This window comes from Camelus dromedarius, chromosome 15, assembly GCF_036321535.1.
Source record: "Camelus dromedarius isolate mCamDro1 chromosome 15, mCamDro1.pat, whole genome shotgun sequence".
Lineage (NCBI taxonomy): Eukaryota > Metazoa > Chordata > Mammalia > Artiodactyla > Camelidae > Camelus > Camelus dromedarius.
Window position 1 is genome coordinate 57569636 of NC_087450.1, and position 16338 is coordinate 57585973.

Sequence of the window (16338 nt, forward strand, 5' to 3'; positions counted from 1 at the left end):
AAGCTGGCATTCCAGTAGAGCCTGGATGCTCCCTTTTGGGGGGGATGCAGTGCAGGGGGCACTTCTTGAAAGCTTTGGGGGCTCACAGGATGGAGTGATGCGTGGCCCCTCTGGGTCTGGCCTGGGCAACGCCCTTTCCTGCCTGCTAGACACACAATAACCAGGGGAGGACTCAGAGGCCCCCGAGGGAGCAAGCCCTGTAGCCTCCCTCCACCGTGCCTCCTCATCTGACCACGCCCCACAGTAGATGACTGGAGTGCCCATTTCCTCGGTCCTCCGAGGACGGTACATAACTAGTACCACTCTAGGTGCACAGGCGAGAAGTCATTCACTGTGCACAGCGGATGCTTCAGGGTATCAGGGTTTATTCCTTCCTGGGACCCCAGGGGAGGCAGGACGTGGGATGGCAGACCTGCTAAAAGGAAGAAGTTTAAGTCCCTGAATGACTGCATGGAGCAAAGACCTCCCCTTGTAACACGATCAGGAAATACATCTTTATTGTGTTAAGCACTGAGGTGTGGGGGCCATTTGTCCTAGCAGCTGACGGACCCTGACCAGTACAGACCCTCAGGTCCCACCACCAGCACAGATAGGTGAGTGTCCCCCTCCATCTCCAAAGAGGGGAGCCTCTGGAGAGACTCTGGGCAGGGGAACAACAGGCCCAGCGGAAGGAGGGTGCGGAACCAACCTGAAAGGTGAGTGTCTGGGGAAGAGAAGGGTCAGTCTGCACACCAACTAGAGAGCACCCGTTGCCGGTGCCCCCACCCTCCCAGCACACCGGCCAGGCTCGGCCCGCAAGCTGGAGGCTCTTTCTCCAGGGAAGCCAAAATACTCTTCCTCTCCCAACAAGAAAAGACCTAAAAACACTCACATGTGGGGGGACCCCAAGAAAAAGCAAGCTGCCCCATCACCAGCAGCTGTTTTTGTTATTTAAAAAAACTGATAAGGTACAGTCACAGAGAATAAAGAGAATGCAATGCTGATCATCTTTGGAAATCATGAATTAACTTGAGTAAGTATTTAATAAGACCTTATTATGTATCCACCACCATCCTGGCTGCTTCGGGGGACAGATGTATCTGGCATGGGTCCTGCCTTCAGAGAGCTTATTAAGGCCAGAGCACGTGGGACGCAAGCAAGTCGCTGACACTGGTCCATTTCGGCATCCAAATACCCCACAGCTGTCATACTACCCGCAGCCACAATTCCCCAAGCACTCACGCCGTGCCTGGCGCTGCGCAGACCATTTCACAAATGGTGAAACCGAGGCCTGGGGTGGGGTGTTAAGTAGCTTTCTCACGGTCCCACAGCCAGTGAAGCTGGGCTGTGACCAGGAGTCCATCTTGAACTTGACCATGGAGCTCCACGATCGACCCTGAACCCTGGCAGGTGGACCGGGCATTCCCAGCTGTATAAAGAAGAAAAGCTAGATTGTGAGAAATTGAAGGAGGCACCTAAGAAACAAAAATGATACATTTTACATTGGGGGAAAACTATCAAGAAATATGAGGCTGGAAAAACACATCTTCCTGCCACCATCTTGAAGGGTAAGTTAGTAAAACCTCGGCTGTCAGACTCATGGCTGATGGGAGGCCACACTTTTGAGGATGGCGCTGCAGGATCCTATCACTGATTTTCCAACCCCCTTTGAGGAGACCCCAAGGCTCTGAAGCAGGGCACCCACCACACCGCTGCTTCGATTTCTTGACCACGCCCAGTTAGCTGAATTAAAGGGCTAGCTAGCATGATCATTTTAAAAGCTGATAACGCTAATTTCGCTAAAAGTTCAAGACAACTCCGAGGATGTCAAAGCCAACCTGGTGGACCAGGTAAGAAGCCAGAGTTGGGGGGCCTATGTTTGTAGAAAGTTCCAAAGAGCACGAGCTGAATTCAGATGAACAGCATTCTGGAATTAACTGGTTGCACAACAGTGTGAATGTACTTAACACGACTGAACTGTACACAGAAATGACTAAGGTGGTAAATTTTATGTTATATATAATTTATTACAAATTTCAAAAGGGGCGGTGTATTTCAGAGAGGGCCAGATGGCGTTAAGAGGACCACAGTGTTATTCCTGGTCTGATTGTCTAGGATCCTTGGGTGTGCAGGTCGCAGGTCGAAGAATCCTGTGTCTCTATTTGAGATGGGGGAGCCATCTCTCATCACAAGGGCCGACCCGTCCCAAGAAAGGCAATGGAGTCAGGGGAGGTGGTACAGCATTCCCCAGAAGAATCTGGAAACTCACTGTCTGCAAATCCAGTGTGTTTCATCACATCCTGCACCATGTCCTGAGTCATTTAATTGTGCAAATGCTTGTGCACACATGTCCACTAGCCAGTGCTCTGCTCCCTAAAAGTGTCAGCTCAGGAGTGCAGGCCATCCTTGCCCTCGGCATGTCCTCAGGGCCTGGTGCCAAGCTGGGTGCATGGGGTGGGGGGGTACCTGGTATATTCCAGTCCATCGGGCCCTCTAAATGCCTGGGGACGCAGGCCCCGGTTCTCACGGCTCTAGGCTGCTTATGGCACATGGATGGGGCATAAAAAGTGACCCAAAGTAGGGGCTCCAAGCTCCAAGGAGGTACCATTCATAGCCATGTAGGGCCGAGCAGTCTTTCTTGGAAGATGGCACATGAGATCCAAACTGAATGACAAGGAGGACTTTAAAAGTCACTGGGGGCTCAACCCCACAGGCCACCTCCAAGGGACACATGGCAGATTCCAGGTGCTGCAGGTTTGGGCCGAGCTGGACCAGGCTGGGAGGAGGCAATGTCATCTCTGTCACCTCCATCTTAGACAAAAGGAACTGAGGCTTCTGTGGGGCACAAGCTTGTCCTTGGCAGGTGGGGCTATGACTTTCCTGGGGGGCCCTTTCAGTGCCAGGTCCGTGGGCAGGGACAGAGGCCACCCAGGTGCTCCCAGCTGCTGTCCACCTCTGTTCCTCACCATTAAACTTCTCACCCAGTTTCACAAGATGGCCTTCCCACGGTGACTTTCATGAAGCCATGAAGTGTGGACCACGCATGTCAAATAAAGCCCCACGTGCACTCCCAGTCACTCTCCGGGGGGCCCTGCATGGCTTACCAAAGGCTCCAATGAAATATTTTAAAAGAATCTCATTTTAGCTCCCTCCTGGAGGCTCTCAGCCCGAAGCAGGTGGCCTCACAGGGAACACGGATGGTGGAACACCGCATGCCCAGTGACTCTTCTGTTACTAATTAAACCAATGAACCAATCTCATTGATGACTGGCCGACTGGGAAGACGGCTGACAAAAAGCAAGACTTTCTGCAAAGACAAAGCCAACACTCCCATCTCCCAGCAGAAATGGTCCCCTGGCCCTATCATTAGGCACACACCCCAGCCTTCATTTACCAGAAAAATCTCGCTTTCATTTCCAGTGAAAGATACAATGAAGAAGTGCCAGGGGAGAGCAACTGATTCAAGGTCAGAGAAAATCTCTTACTGGGCTCAGAAAGCTTCACCACCAAGCAGGAGTTGGATCAGACAAGCAAAAGCCTTCTGAGAGCATCGAAGATGACATTTTAATTCTCAGTAATGGAAAAATGGGGGAGTTAATGCAGGGCTAATATCCATCTCTCTGAGTCTCAGTTACTCTGTTATTGTTCTTAATGTGCTAAATTGTAAAGGGAAAAAAAAGTAAACATGTAGCTAGGGAACCCTATGACAATATTTAACCTGAAGTCCATGTTGCCTGCAAATTAAAGCCTTTTTAATGGCATGGTTCTATCAGCTGCCAGCGAGGCTTCTGGAACCAAGTGCTCAAACGTCTCATTAATCACAGCTCAACACCGGCTGCCGGCGTGGGAAGACATTTCATCCCATTGCTCTAAAATGCTTTCATCAAGTCGGAACTCCAAAGCTGGCTGGGCCAACCAGACTTAGAAACACTTGGAAGGAAGATGATGGAAGAGGTGGGAGGAACCAACTCCTTAATAAATGGCCAAAGCTCAGGATGAAGCTGAAGGGGCTGCTGCCGTGAATTTGCACTTCAAGGGACTGGAGGGCTCATTTGAGATGAGCACTTGTTCTGTCTGGGGCAGAACAGGACACTGCGGGTGGAAGGAAAACAGGCGGTTTGTGTTGTTTCTCATGCAGCCCTAGTCCCTGTTCTTTTTCCTGGTGACCCACGGACAAAAGCTCCTCCTGGGGCTGAGCCACGGTCCTAGGGAGAAAAGAGACTGACTGCATTTGTGTCCTTCTATCCTCCAAGCAAGAAGGTAGGAAGCAAGCCGCCTGCAGCTTTGGCTTCTAGCGCAGCTGCTCCGCGGAGGGGCCAGTCCTGTCCCAGGAGGTCTGTGACAGCTGCCAGAACCCAGTGCAGAGAGCAGTTTGGCGGGGGGGGGGGGGGGGGGGGGGCGCTCAGGCTGCAGTGCAGCTGGGTGGACGCTAGAGGGCGCGGTCGGGCAGGCTCCTCAGGACCTGAGCGGGAGACCCCGCCTCCCAGCTTCCTGACCCCGCCCCTGCCATGCCCCTCTATCTCCCGGTGGCTCGGTTTTTCCATCTACAAGCTGGATTTGTCCAGTACAGTAACCACCAGCCACATGTGACCATTGAGTACTTAAAATGTGGCCAGTTTAAATTCATATATAGGCTCTAGGAGTAAAATTTACGTTGGATTTTGACGACTTAATACAGGAATAAATATCTCATGAACAATTTTTCTATCCTGATTACATACGAAATGATAAATGATGCCATTTGAGATATAGCAGATTAAATTAATCATGTTGGTGCTATTAATCTCATCTGTTTATTTTTACTCTTTTGATGTGGCTACCAGAAAAGTTAAAATTACATATGTAGATGGCTTGCACTTTATTTCCAGTGGTGGGAAGATCCTTGGGGCACCGATTTGGGGTCACCAAACAGGGACTCTTCAAGTTCATTAGCGCCTTGTTTACAGGCCCACTGCTAACTGTGACCTAGCTGAGAGAGGTGGCCTGTGTTTATTTCACTTCTTGGTGCCCTCGAAAGATAATGGTGTTTGCATTTCATAATTCTGTGTGAGTCCCAGAAGTTTCTGTTTTCAACAGCTTCAAGAACTTTGCTGAAGGCAGGCTGCGGTGAAGACCCAGGTCTGGCCCTGGCTAAGGTGTAAGGCTGCAGGTAGGGGTGTTCCTCCTCCTCTTCCAAGGGTGAACACGAAAGCCCCATGAGAGAATGGGGAGAGGGGGTGAGTCACACTTCTTGAGCCAACAGTTATGGGTTGTGCCCAGAACCAAATTCAGCCCACCAACCTCAGGGACCTTCCTGAAAACCTGTTGCGTCACAGCTTCACCAGTTGGATGGGCTCCAGGCCAGTGACTTTGGCTGAGAAATCCAACCGAAAGCCCTCCCGACTTCTGTACCTACCCCAGCAGCTTAAACCTGTGACTCCTCAAAACTTTACAAATGTATAAAAGAAAGTTTGGAAGAAAGGAGGGAGGAGAGAAAAAGAGTAAGGAAGAAGGAAGGAAAGAGGCAGGCTGGCCAAGCAAGGCAGAGACTCCCCTTCCCATGTTGAGCCATCCTCCTTTCTACTCTCTTGCCACTGACCTGCCCTAAATGAGGCTGAGGGAAAGGAAGAAGTGGAGAAAAGGAAAATCATCAAGAGGGGGTTCTTTCCCTTGCAGAAACGGCTAACGCAACAGGAAGAGGAACTGTGGGTAGCTCTTCCTGCATGCCTTGTACCTCTGAGATCACCGGTTCATCTGTGGAGCTGCCCAATTCAGCTGCCCAACAAACTCCTGCTCATCCCCCAAAGCCCAACTCAAATGTCACCTACTCAGGGTTGCACTTCCCAACCCCTCTACAATTGCACTTCCCTTTGCATTCCAATAGCATCTTTTACCCTGTTTCTATTATGACCTCAACTTTTATTACGTCATTTACATTTTCCCCTCATCAGACTGTGAGCTCCTTGAGGAAAGAGAATACTACACTCATGCCAGTGTATAATACTACACGTGTTCTAGCCCCAGGGCCTCTGCGTTTGCAGTTCCCTCCGCCTGGTCTGCCTTTCCTTCCCCTCAGTATCTGCAAGGTGCACTCCCTCAATGTTCATGTCTTTGCTCCAGTCTTCTTGGGGGCACCGCCTCCAAGGAGCCCATCTCAAACAGGATTGGTCCTTACCCTGCCGCCTTTGCATGGCAGTTCCTACTACTGGCACTGTATTGCTATATGGTTGACTCTGCTTTTGTTCACCACTGTTTCCCCAAAGAGCCCGGAACAGGGCCTGGCACACAACTGGTGCTCAGTCAAAATATTTGAAATAATGGTTGTGTGTCCAAGGGCCTAGCACAGAGCCTGAACGAATGGACAGATGAGTAAGAGAATGGGTTTCTTCTAGGACCCTCTTGCTCTAATATTTTGTGACCCTTCTGGTATCAGGGATACAGGAAGGAATGTCAGGGATCAGGATGGCAAAGCGCTCTCTTGCTCAGGTCTGAAGCTCCAAGAAGGGATAGTCTGTAATTCAGACTTGGTATTCTAGAAAGTTCCATTTACTGGAACAGGAACAGCTGGAGCAGAATAGAGGGCCTGGGGTTGGTGTCAGACTCAGGGGTCCATTCACCAAACTGGAGCCATCTCTTCCTTCCCCCGGGGCACACACCCCCAGCGATGTCCCCAGCCAACTCTGCCCTCCGGCTGGGATCTCTCGCTTCAGTGGTGCAGCCTCACCCTCGAGCCAGGGTCACTGCTACCCGAAGCTTCAGGGGACCAGCACTTTGAGCTGCTTCCCCCATGGAGGAAGGCAGGTTGGTGGATGGGATATAAATGCGCCTCTAGGGAAGAACAAGGCAGGAAGAGGAAGAGGAAATGCCTGAGAGGATGAGCGTCTCTCTACGGAATCTGCTGATGCAACAGGAAAAGGGCTCGAGGCAGGACCAAAACAAGACCGTGTGATGTTTCTTAACGCTGAAATCGTCACACACGTCCAGCCGTACATGAGTTCCACGTTTCCACAGAGGGTGCCGGCTGCCAGGCGAGGAGCAGGGCCAGCGCACCTGGCAGGGGGTGGGCCTGAGCGCAGAGCCGGGGGCTTGCTTTGCCCCCTCCCACCCCGCCAGAGCCTTAGTGCCTTGCTGTGAAGGCAAATTTCAGGCTTACGCAGGCACAGCCCCAAACACCAGGCTGGAGTACGGAGAGAAGTTTGTCCCTTGTGCCCACAAAGGTTTCCCAGCCCATTCTGTGCCGGGCATGGGAACATGTGGGTGGACAAGATGCACAGACCCTTCCCAGGTGCCCCCAGTGCCCCCAGCACACTGACAATACTGGTAACGTGCCAAATGAGGCTTACTTACAAGAGACCAGGAGTGCCGGAGGGGAGCTGGCCTGTCCCCCGTGAGATGGCTGACAGGTCTGACAGGGGAGGCCTGCGCCAGTCTTATGGGCCCCAGGAGTCCTCCAGGTGGGCGGACAAAGGGAACAGCGTGTGCTGGGACGAGGAGGCCCAGAGACCCACCCAAGGCCACAGAGGCCAGGACGTGAGTGTGAGCATGATTGTGGAAGAATGCTGGGAACACAATGTCAGTTGCAGAGGAGATGGTCAAGGGGAGAAACCAGAAGAGCTGGAAGGCAGGGGCTTGCAATGCCCCCCAACCTCCCCAGCAAATGTCCATGCCTAGGAAAACACCCAGAATGCATCTAGTCCAGGGCTCAGGACTCTATCACCGTTTCATTGAACAATTAAAAACTCCAAGGCTGAAATAAACAAACACGTGAATCACACAGCATCTGCTTCTCAGGGACTGGAGGTGACCACAAGCTAACTGCTCTTCTGAAGGAAACTTGAGAGGCCACAGTAGGCCGGACGCTGCTGATGAAGGCAGGAGCCAGTCTGAGATTTCAGAAGCCCTTCCCTCCTGCAGCTCCCTAGATCTGGTCCCCATTGGGTCAGCCCTGGGGGGACAGAGCCGGTGGAGGGGTCCCCAGCTCAACTGTGCTTATCACACGTAGAAGTTTGGGACACTAGACCTTGCACATCTTGGAGTAAGTTCCTCCTGGCTACTTGTCCCCTGCTGTGGAGTGACTCAAGTAATCCGAGCCCATGTGAGACAGACCTGCGGGCAGATGACGGCAGAGCGAGTCTGCGGTTCCACTCTGCTGTTCATGGCCAGGATGTGAGCCACGGTCCTTCAGCCGGGCAGCATCCTCCCAGCAGGAGGGAAACCAAGACGACCAGACCAGCACCCAGCTGGAGGGGCAGCTCTCAGGAGGTGGAGGTAGGGGGTAAGAGAATTTGCTGGGCCAGGTCCTGGAGTCAGGCAGTCCCTGTCTCAAGGCTCCAGAGAACCTCTGTTTGCTTCTCTGTAAATGGGATGGAAGCCAGCTTTGGGAGCTGCAGTCTGGATGGGGGCCGTGTACAGAAGGGACTCCCACTGGGCAGCAAGTGGCCAGCCTGGGTCTCTCCCAGGACCCCCTTCTCTAGCCTTTAGGTCTTGGCTAATTCTTGACTTCCTTGGCTATAAATGGGTCCCAACCTGTTGGTTTCACAGTGTAATTGGGAGGATAAAGGGAAATGAAGGCTGTAAAAGGACTCTGACAAATTCAAAGCATCAGACAAATACACGGACATAATATCACAGTTTCTGTGATAAAAGAAATGCATGATGCACTTATGAGCTTAATCACAATATCAAACAGAGGCAGGCTGGGAGGCTGGAGGCTGCCACGGGGCTTCCTGCACTGCCCGCAGGCCCTCTCCCCAGCACGCCCAGCACAGCGGTATTAAACCCCTGGTCCAGTACTCACACACACACACAGATCAGACACCACATACCACACTACACACATACACACACTCTACTCCCCTTCCTCCACACTGGTGTGGTCCTCCACCACCGACAGAAAGCCTTCATCTGCTCTCTGGCTCCCAGTGGGAGAGAAATCAGGCCTGGTGGTGGTGGTGGAGGTGGAGGTGGAGGTGGAGGTGGCGGCGGCACCAGGGAGGGGGTGCTCTCAGGGTGAAGGCTTTCCTAACACAACAGTGTATGGAATGCCTCAGATTCACTCCTGGGAAGCCAGTTATCTTAGAGAAATCAGCACGGGCCATATTTACCATTCCTCCCTTCATTCCACAGCTATTACATACACTTACTAAATGTATAGATATTTTACGCACCAGGCCCTGATGGTGTGACCTGTGAGCTCTGCTGGGGTGGGGGCGGGAGTGGCAAGGCCCCCGGAGCTGCCATCCGGGGGAACACCTGTCCACTGGAGAAGGTCGGAGTATCATTCCAGGAGGAGTCAGTGTGCGAGGAGGTGTGAGGGTGGGAAAATGTGTGGTGAGGTGTGGCTGAAGGAACATGGCTGGGGGGTGGGCAGGATCTTTCCTGGTGGTGCAGGGAGCCTGGGCAGCATCTTGACTCCAGAATTCATAGGCCCAAGCTTCTGGGGAGACCAACCCCCCACAAGTACCCCATCCCTGCTGCACAGTTTCGGGCCTGTTACCTCTCCAGGCACCTTCCTGAACAATAACTTGACTAACAGTACAACAGTACTGAACAGCAGAGAACAGCATGGAACAACATGGAACAGTAGGGGACGATAAGGAATGAATGGATAGATTAACAAATGTAAGGGGTTGGGAGGAGGTGTGGCAGGGGAAAGAAGGAAAAACACCACCAAACCCTAGGAATTCAGACTAATTACTCGAAGGGCAGTTCAAATTTGTAAAGTCTGAGACAAAAAATACCTGAAAGAGGGCCTCTGACTTCTTTTTCAGGCAAAGGGTAAGGAATGGACTGTCTCACGCGGTGAGGTAGATGAGGGGTGTCTGCAAAGAGCAGATCGGAGTCCGTTGTTATTAGCACAGCTGGAGTCGGAAGGCCTGGACGACTGTGGGTAAGCCACAAACCTCACAGCTTTACTCTCCTCATCTAAAAAATATGAATTTGGACACTGTGGCCCCGAGGCACGGCCCACCCTGGAAAACGTCTTGGAGTCTACCCCCGGTGGAGGCCCCAACAGCACCTGAGAAGTTCTCCCACTTGGCTGGAGTGTGTGTCCCTTTTCCCAGGATCCTGGTGGGCCGACCCAGTCCCTCTTTTCCCAGCGGGTGGTAGAAAGCTCATTTCTACCAGGTTCCTGCCTGAGTGGCAGCTCAATTCTCAATCCCTGGGCCCCAAATCAACGAGGTTTGATCACATTCTGAGATATCCTGGGCGAAACTGAGAAGAAATGGCATTCTAAACGTCAGACAGAAGAGGTGTTTTTAAGCACTCGTGTGGCCCCCTGGGGTTTTGTGCCAGTTGACACACAACCCCGACCTCAGGGCAAGGTGCAGCCCGGGAGGTGCCGCCTACGGCAGGGCCCCCGGAGGGCAGGCTCCAGCCGGATGCCTCCTGGCTTCACTTACGGACACTCGCACACCAATCCCCAGTTCTGTGTGTGTTTTTTGAAGCTTGGAAGAAAACTTCCAGTGAATCATCTCATCTGCTATTTGATCCATGTTTAATGTCTTTGGAGAGAAATAAACACAGTAAGTCATTCTCCCTAAAAGTGGCATCAGTCTGGCTGAGACGCTCAGTGCACACATAGTGACGTGCCAGCTGCCCCTTAGTGGCCCCAGGGCTACAGCCTTGAGCTATCATCAGAGTGTATTTATCGTCAGAGTGAAGACAGCTCATCAGCACTGCCCTTTGCCATTTTTATTCTTCAAATCACAGCACCAGAAGCCATAGATTCTGCAGGGAGGCTTGGGGCCAACACACAAACTCACACAGCCAGTGTCGACCAACACGCGTTAACTGAGCACCTACTGAGTGGCAGTCACTGCGCTGTGTTGGGGACACACAAAAGTACAAGGTGCCTCAATGTGCTGACAGTGTGGCTGGAGAGGAAGGTGTGAATTACTCTTTCTTTCTCTACTGTGAGTTAGTTCTGCTCTGAGCCCAGCACAGTGATGGTGGGGATGGGGTGGTGGGGGAGCAGGGCAGGGACGGGGAGAAGGGGGAGGGAAGGAAGGCGGCATTCCAGGCCCAGGTTCTTCCCTGGCCCTTTTCCCCAAAGACAAAGAGTTGGGTTTCAGTCACCAGGACGAGGCTAGGAATAATCCCACAGCCAGTTAGCACGGCACCTGACACACAGGAGGGACGTGTGCTCGGTGAGGGGAAGTTGGGGTGGGTGCAATGGAGAGAAGGCGGCAGACACGGGCGCCCCGGCAGCCCCAGCTGCCTCGCGGGTCCCCCAGTTCCGTGCATCTGTGGCCGCAGAGAACTGTCCAGAGTGCCCGAGAGCCCACGTTCCTCGCCAACCCCCCGCCAGCTCTCAGAATTGTCCATCAGAGGCTTTCTGACCCAGATGTCCTCTGACTCCAGTGGAAGAGCCTGGAGACGTCCTGGAGACCCTCTGAGGTCCGAGGAACAGCCAGCACAGCTACAGTTTGCTCAGCATGTCCCCGGAAGGCTTCCAAGCTAAAAATGTGCACCTGGGGTCTGACAAACCCAAGAAATGTCAAGGGGTCCACAGGACGGAAAAATGCGAAATCTGGGCTGTCCCAGAAATCGTGGCCGTGTGCCTGGAACATGCCCGATGCCTCGGGAAGCGAAGTGAGAAGGAGAAGTGTGGGCTCGGCCCGGGAGGCCGGCGACGCAGAGCGGGAGAACCCGAGTGGGCTGAGACCCAGCTCAGGGGCCCCGTCCAGGTGCCAATAGGCAGTGAAATCTCAGGGACATCGCTTGGTCCTTCCTTCATTCATGATGGAGCCTCCCTCTCTGCCCCATCCCTTGGGCGCTGAGCAAAGACTGACTGGTGGTTAAGGTGCCCTTCCTTCCACCTCTACCTTTCTTCTCTCCAACCAGGTGTGAGCCCAGGGCTGGACCTCACTCGGGACCCACACAGCACCTCGTGCAGAAACCTACCTGGAGCAGAAGCTCAGGGATGCTGAGGGCAGGGATTCCCTTGCCTGGGGCTGGCTGTCCAGTAGACAGGCCAGGATGCTGGTCCCTGTCCCTCCACTGACTGCATAGCAGATGAGAACACCAAGCCAAGAGGTGCACACCGCAGTGTGTGTGTGTCTGTGTGTGTGTGAGCGCACGCACATGTGAGCACGCATTTGCCTACAATGTTCGTCACGCAGGATCTGCCCCTGCGGTTGAGGGTGGAAGGGGACGCCCACAGGAAGTGATACTGCAGAGTCATCGCTAGTCACTCTAAAAATAACCCTCAACGTACAACCGAGGGAGGATTTCCCCCTTCCTGGTGCGTGCCCCACCTCAAAACCACAGCAGCTTCCACTCTGCAGGCCACTTCGGGACAGCCAGGTGGACCGCACCCAGAGGAGAGGTTAGCCCGGGGTCATGCTCTCCTGCCTCCTTTGCCTGCAGAACTCCTGTTGATCTCACATCTTCCAGAAGCATGGCTAAGTCTCTGAGCAAAGGCATCTCTGAAGTGGCGGGGAGGCCCATCGCAGAGTGCGACCCCAGCCGCCCTGAGCTTGCTGCTCCTCACCTGCACCTGTGTCGCTGGGCTGGCACTGCGAGTGCCCGCTCCTGCCGCATCATCTGCACCCTCCCATCTGTCTGCCCGGCTCCCGTCCCCCCACTGGCTCCTCCCCTCCAGTGACACTGACCTCCTTGCTGCCCCTTAACACCTGGGCCGGCCACGGTGGGCAGGCCATCGGAACAGCCGCGTCCCCGAGCCCTGACCCCAACTCCCCTGGCAACAGAGCCCACATCCCTGGCCTCAATCAATGCTCACAGCACTGAGGGTAGGCAGGGCAGGGCTGATGACAAACGACAGTCGTTGTAGTAACCGCTGGACAACAGGGGGTGGGAGGGTGGGGGAGGAGAAGGAGGAGCCAAAGGGCAACCCCCGCCCCAGGAACCTTGCCCAACACTATTCTTAGCTCTAATCTTGCAACAAGCCCAAGGAGGGAGGTGTGATAAACCATCTTATGGCTGAGACCTGGGGAAGGCTAAGTGGCCCAGTGGGATCCGAGTGCACAGATCCAAGGTCAGAGGCCTTTCTCTCACCCACTGCCTGGTTCCTCACTTGGGAACAGAACCAAACACTCAGCTCAAGAAGAGGGACAGACCTACAGCAGAGCCAGCTTGCTTCCCAGCCCTGCGGCCAGGCTGGTTCAATGCAGCTAGCAGGGAAGGGGGGTCCCAGGGGAGCCATGCAGAGCGCCTCCGGGGGACAAGGGGATGGGCACTTGGCTCCGCCTCGGGCCAGGGAGGCTTGGGAAAGGATGGAATGTACCAGATGATGCGAAGGGGAAGGTGGCGCAGGTGGAGGGCACAGGCTGAGCAGAGGCCTGGGGGCTGGATGCACCTGCGGGTGGCGCAGGCGCACTGCTTTCACCAGAGCCTCCCTCGCGGCCAGGGCTGGCAGCGGCTGGAGATGAGGCCGGGAGGGCAGTGGATTCAAACAGACGAAGGGCATGCAGGTCATGCTGGTGATGGCGCACTTTGCCCCTGGTCTGACCCGAGAGCAGCCGGGTGCCAGGCCCCTGGTTTGAGTTCACGCCTGGTTAGGGCCTTGCCATGCTGGAGGGCAGGAGGGTGAGGGGGCTGTGGGTGGGGAAGGGGCTCCTGTGGTCAGCCTTTTGAGGAGGGGGCCTTAATGTCCCCTTCAAAGTCTGCCCCTCATACTTCTGATGCATCTCACAACCAAAGCGCCCCAGGTCAAATGATTTACCCACAAGCCCAGCCAGTTCAGGGCAAGAACCGAGATTCCCACAGGACCTGGGTGGGTTCTTTTCATCTCCGGGCCCGTTTCCTGACCCGTCTCATGCGGGTGCTGGGCAGGCTGTTCCCCAAATTCCTTGTCTTCCCCCTTCTTCCCGCTAAGCTATGTCAAGTCCTGACATGGGCAGGACCCCACAGAGTGGTAAAGGTCCCCCAGCCCCCTCGTTTTCACTTACTCCCAGGCCCACGTGGCCTCCCAGAGTGACTTACCCAAGGCCAAGGGGAGGCAGTGAAGGGAAGGGATCAGAACCTCCGAGGCTGGTTCTCCGTCCTTGCCTGGGCTGCTAGACCATGCCCTGGAAGAGAGGACAAACCAGTCACGTGGGGAGGGGACACCCGGGCCCGGAGGTCACTGACTTTCTCTCTGGTTGCTTCCATGTACCACTGGGGGGACCACCGCTTCTGTAAGCCCCATGCTAAGTACAGAAAACAGTCTGTCCCACTGTTTAGGGTGGGGGACATGAGCATGTGCACCTCCAACACCGGGAGGAAGGAAGCCCTCCGCAGTCCTGACCAGAGAGGCCACCCGGGGAGATGCTGGCCACCCCTTGGATGCGGTCACTGGCTATCACAAGCCAGGGTCAAAGCCACGTGTGGCAGGTGGCCCCGGCAGCATTACCGAGCCACCCTGTTCATCACTGCGCCGCCCGAGGCCTCACATAACAGGGTCACTGGAAGGGCCCAGTGGGTTGGACCTACCATGACCCGCACAGAGCAGGCCCACAGGAGCTCCCACAGCCAAGCCCTGGCCCCCGCATGCAACGAAAGGTCAGAAGATGTCATTGACCCCCAGCCAATGACTCAGAGCCCCACGGTCACTGTGAGAACAGGCATCTCCAACAGCTTCAGGCACAAACATTCCAAACACCCCCGTGCCAGCTGCCAGCTAGCCTCCTCCCTCACCCCTTCCCTTTCTGAACTGGCAGCACCTTGTACATGGTATGTAATTATAACATCCTTACAGCTCCATCCCTGCACGGCTGGTGCCCTGCTAAAAGCTTTCTATGCATTCATTTCCGTCATCCAATTTAATCCTCCCAATAGCCCTATGAAGTAGGCATAATTATCATTATTTTTAACCATTTTTTAAATTGAAGTATAGTTAATTTACAATGTTGTGTTAGTTTCAGGTGTACAGCAAAGTGATTCAGTTTTATATACATATATACATGTCTTTGTCAGATACTTGTCCATTATAGGTTATTACAAGATATTGAATATAGTTCCCTGTGCTCTACAGTAGTAGGTCCTTGTTTGTCTATTTTATATATAGTAGTGTGTATATGTTAATCCCAAACTCCAAATTTATGTCTACCTGAGATAAGCATAATTATTAACCCTATTTTACAGACAGGGAAACCGAGGCTCAGAGAAACTAACTACTTGCTCAAGGTCATGTATCTTCTAAGTGGCAGAGCCAGGATGGAACCAGACAGTCCTGGGCTCTCACGCCCCCGGGCTACACTGCCTTCCTGCACTGGCCAGCTTCTTCCCAACCTTCAGTCTCCCTTAAACGCTATCTTTTTTTTTACCTGAAAGCCTGTTTTTCTTCCTAATCTGTACACATTTCCCAGTTATTTTCTTATAATACAAGGTTCTCTCCCTCTGCAGCCATGATGAGTTTATATGCACTCACTGAGTGGTCCTGAGGACAGGAACCAGAGAGTTCACCCATCCCGGAAAACCCAGTCCCTCACGGTGTGGGGGCCAGCGGGGCTCCCCTCGCTCCCGCAGAATGAGGTGACTGTGAGCTCTACGAGGTGCAGCTGGTGCCTGGCCCAGAGCCTGTATGCAGCAGGCGCTCAATAAATAATCCATGTTTGACAAATGAGTGCCCCAAAATGCATCACACGGACATTCCTCGAAGCAGAGGGCACTCTGCTCAGAGCTGAAATTCTCCCCTGCTTCATCAGTGTGGAGCTTCGTATGCCAATCACGCTATTTAAACTCACTGCTAGGATTCAAGACGTGCGGTAGAAAAGCCACGCATCTTCCCCTCAGAAATTCTCACTGGAGGTCACTTACCTATTTTATATATTTTATTAATAAGTTTTAATAGATTTTATTTTTTAGAGCAGTTTTATGTTCACAGCAAAACTGAGCAGAAAGCAGAGTTCCCACATATCGCCTGGCCCCTCCCTGGACACGGCCTTCCCCAAGTTCAGCATCCCCACCAGTGACTTGGCTACAGTGTGGGTTTGTTACAGTTGGTGAGCCTACATTGACACATGTCATCACCCCAAACCCGTAGTTCACAGTAGAGTTCATTCTCGGGGTTGTGCTTTCTGTGGGTTTGGAAAATGAGTATGCCCTGTATCCATCATGCTAGTACCCTACAGAGCAGTTTCTCTGCCCCAAAATCCCTCTCCACTTGCCTCAGCCCAGTTTTTTAAAGGTGCTTTCATGTCAATGATCTCAGCTAAATTATCTCATGACTCTGTGAGCCCTGCTTTGACGTTCAGGGAAATCAAGGCCCAGACAGGGTCGAGGGCTCTTCACAAGGTCATCCTTGTGAAAGCCAGTAACAGAGTTGGGCAGCAGAATGGGCTAGAAGCACTGTGTCTGGTCGTCATTGCATCATCCCACCCTCCTGAGGGCCCTGTTGGGGAGAGTCCATTCTAACCCCCAGTTTACAGAGGAGCA

At 53.5% G+C, this 16338-nt stretch overlaps 1 protein-coding gene across 4 annotated transcripts in view; it reads right to left on the reverse strand.

Annotated features, from left to right (window-relative positions):
• HPCAL1 (hippocalcin like 1) overlaps window positions 1–16338 on the reverse strand; it is a 96391-nt gene that overhangs the window by 8251 nt on the left and 71802 nt on the right. Inside the window, exon 2 of one of the 4 annotated variants that reach the window (XM_010982694.3) lies at window positions 13906–13991. The exons of 1 other annotated variant lie outside the window; for it this stretch is intronic. The gene's annotated coding sequence lies outside the window, so the exon portion shown is untranslated. Of the gene's footprint in view, window positions 1–9698; window positions 9842–11865; window positions 12007–13905; window positions 13992–16338 lie in introns of those variants that run through there. 2 more of the 4 variants (XM_064494736.1, XM_064494735.1) reach the window with 2 other exon arrangements.